Genomic DNA, 4,115 nt, shown 5'->3' on the forward strand with positions numbered 1-4,115 from the left:
AGCATGATCCTTTCATGTGACAGTTAAGAACAGGGACACAAAAATATAAAGACTTAAGCAGCACTGCCCTCAGGTAATCATCAAGCCCTAACCCACCAAATGTCTGAAACTATCTGGAAAATTGTCATCTGGGAAAACCTTTCACTTAAAGGCATCTCAGTCTTCCTGATGTTACTTGACTGACAAGATTACTGAATATATATAGAGAGAGTATCAATAATCAGGAAAGCTTTGGGAAAGTGAATCACATGCTAGGTGAGAAAGAAATAGTCATTGATCTTACAGCTCCAGTGATGACAAAAGTGAGTCTCTGGATAAAAGAAACAGAACTCATCTTGGAATGTAGTTCAAGAAAGAACAGTTTTAAAGTGGCCCAGAAATTTGCCTCTCCTCCTAATGGAAACCATATAATTATTTTCCTTTCCTTCAACCACAACTGCCAAGAAGACTGTGAGATAATAACAGATAATAAGGCTAGAACATGGGGGATATAGAGTGGCCTAGAGTTCCAAGGTCATGGAATAGAATACACCCAGAATCAAAGTCCATCTTTTCTGACATGTCAGCTATGTTAACATTAAGAAAAGCACCTAGGCACTTTCAAACCTCCAAGTAGGTATCCTCACATGTGAAATGCTTATATTAAAATCTGCCCCACAAAGGCATAGTAAAAATTGAATAATATTTAATATAAAAATGTCAAATGTGAAAAATATCACTTTAATTGGACTGTAAGTAATAAATTATATGCTAGAAGCACTCTGGCTAAAAGTAGAAATTTTGGGGGATTTCAAGAGAGGATATAGTAACTGGGGATATCTGATCAAAAATACTGTACCCACTCCTTCCATCATGCTCCCCTCTCCCTTCCCAGTGGCATACTATTCTACTAATAGCTCCCAGGGTGTGGTGCTGTGAGGGAAATAGAGGCTGAAGAGAAGTATGGCTCTGATTATCTGCTTCAAGTTTTCCTCTAAACAGTCTACCCTTAAGCCTCTGTCTTCAGAAAACTGTTAGAAATAATTGTGCCTGATTGCCTTGGGACAGAAAAAAAATCACTATTTTATCCATGTACTTCAGGAGTCAAAACAAGGAAGTAAGAAAAGAGGGAAAGGATTAAAGAACCAGAGAAATCTCAACTCCAGATTGCCTTTATAAATGTTTTCCTATGACTAGTCTCCTAGGCATCCAAAAGGATCAGGCCTCCAAAAGACTCCTAATCCAGGACTGAACTGTGTGCTTTGCTGAAGAATTTTCAAATACTCATTTCTTCCTTGTCTATCCCATAAAACACCACTTAGAGATCTGACTAGGCATCTAACACAATATATAATATTACCCATGTTGTTCTTTTAATTTTTTGCTTAATGACATAAAGAGCATGCCACTTCACTATAGACTATCAAATTAGCCAGAGTAAAGGACAGTTAAAATATGGATATAGCCTTCATAAGTATGTCTTCCTACCCTGAGACATTACTCACCAAACAACTGCGTTGATTGACCTACAGAAGGGTAAGAGGTTAAGCTACCAGTCAGGCCCCAAGAATAGAGTATTAAATAGGATGCTTTTGAGATATTGTCTGTAGGGATCCAAAGTGAATTTTCAAACATCTAGATACCAATTAATATTTCTGCCTTCTCTTCAAACAAAAGTCTAACAATATCTTTTCTCTTTATTGAGTCTCATGAGAACAGCCCCAGCAGGGAATATTTTGAACAGCATATCCCAGGGTATCTTGCCAAGAAGAGACCAAGATCCAGAGACAAGGAAAGGATTATTGTCATGGATACTGGGAGTATCTAAACTGGTGATGATCTAGAAGAATCTCGTTCAAGATGCTAAAGAAGAAAACAGGGAATGGGGAGGAGTAAATAGCCTTGGAAGCAGCACAGAATATTGCCAAGGAGACCCCGTGTAGAAGAAGCCTTTGATGCAAGGGGGAACTTGGCCAGAAACTATGCCAATGGTCCTGTGTCTAATGTTGCAGTGATGGATCTAAGGCTAAGCCAAGTGCTATAGGTGTTGTTCCATGTATGCCTTCTAACAACTCAAGCCTTTTAATTGGCCTTTCTATAATTTACTCACTTCTCAATCATTAAATCACCCTTAATAAAAATGGCAACTCAACCTACTGGAAATAGGGGCTATCTAGGACTATGAAAGATTTGGATGTTACATTTGACAGGAAGGATCTGGAGAACTGTATGTTCAGTCTTCAGAGGAAAAGGTATATATGATGGCATGCCTCAATATTCACATATTATTCAAATCCAGGAAGAATTTTCTAACAAGGGAAAATGATTTTTCTAATAAAAGCCTTAAGGTGAAGTGAGAGCAAACTCATTGCTAATAAGCTACAAGATGTCTCTGTGTCACCGTACCTCTTACAGGGCAAGAAACATCTAGGACCCTTGGACCATGACTAAAAGAGAGTAACAATATAGATAGATGAAACAAGGACTGAGGAGCAGTGACTGGGGGATTATCAGTCGCTCTGACATCTTAATACCTCAGGTAGCATGATCCTTTCATGTGACAGTTAAGAACAGGGACACAAAAATATAAAGACTTAAGCAGCACTGCCCTCAGGTAATCATCAAGCCCTAACCCAACTAGTTTTATAGTAACTTGACACAAGCTAGAGTCATCTGGGGAGAGGGATCCTCAATTGAGAAAATGTCCCTACAAGACTGATGTATAAGAAAGCCTATAGTGCATTTTCTTAATTTATGATTGATGTTAGTGGACCCACCTACAGTGGGCAGTGCCATTCCTGAGTGGGTGGTCCTGGATTCTATAAGAAAGCAAGTTGAGCAAACCAGGGAGAAGAGTGCTACTTTCTGGCTTATTTCTCATGTTCCTGCCCTGATTTCCCTTAGTGATAGATTGTGACCTCAGAGTTGTAAGTGAAATAAACTCTTCCTCCCAAGTTGCTTTTGGTTATGGTATTTTATCACAGCAATAGAAACCCTAAGTAAGTCACGCATATAAACAATTTTTTGAGACAAGGTCTCATTATGCAGCCTTGACTGACCTGGAACTAGCTATGAAGACCAGACTGTCCTTGAACTCATAGATACCTACCTGCCTCTGCTTCCCTTCCACAGTGCTAGGATTAAAGCCAGGCATGACCATGATCAGCATGCATATAAATTTACAGTCAGGATTGAGACATATTTTTGTCTCTTCGGCATGATAATCCCTTTGCCCCTTCCCCTAGGCTCCATATCCCAACTCACAATTCCAGCAGAGTCTTATGCTTATAAGAAACACTAGCACTAGTAACCCCAGGTTAGACATCACCCACCTCTGCTAACACTCTTTAAAGCCAGCTTAAGAGTTTAAGAGTTAAGAGCTTGAGAGTTTCCAAACAGCAACCCCTCACCTAGGTTCCATATCTCTCCTAGCCTACAACTTCAGCAGGAGAATTCTGCTTTACTAAAGGCCACAAAGGTATCAGGAATCCTAGATGACTAGAGGCCAGCATAAGCACACAATCAACAACAGCCATAGTTGGAGAGGTGGCTCAGCAGTTAAGGGCACTGACTGATCTTCCAGAGGTCCTGAGTTCAATTCCCAACAACCACATGGTAACTCACAACCATCTGTAATGGGATCCAATGCCCTTGTCTGGTGTGTCTGAAGACAGCAACAACGTACTCACATACATAAAATATAAAAAAGAAATATACAATCAAACATGTGAAGGAGATGAGAAAAACTGTTTGAGACCTGAAAATGAAAATAGAAGAGATAAAGAAAACACAAACCGAGGGAATCCGGAAGATGGACATTTTAGGTAAGCGAGAAAGGAGTACAGACACAAGCATCACCAACAGAATATAGGAAGACAGAATCTCAGGAGTAGAAAATACAATCAAAGAAATTGATAGATTTGTCAAAGAAAATGTCAAATATAAAAAGTTCCGCTCTTCCGGTCAGAAAAGCACCTGAGCAGCTGGGGCGCAGGGTCTGCTGACACTCGCCAACTGCCCACAACACCCGCCACAGGATCTTAAGACTTCTGGTGAGGGGAGCACAGCTTCTGCTCCAACCCAATCGCGCGGGACCTGAGACTGCATTAGTTAGGGAAGCAGAAACCGGCCTGAGT

The sequence above is a fragment of the Mus caroli genome, chromosome 7 (genome assembly GCF_900094665.2).
Source record: "Mus caroli chromosome 7, CAROLI_EIJ_v1.1, whole genome shotgun sequence".
Taxonomy (NCBI): domain Eukaryota; kingdom Metazoa; phylum Chordata; class Mammalia; order Rodentia; family Muridae; genus Mus; species Mus caroli.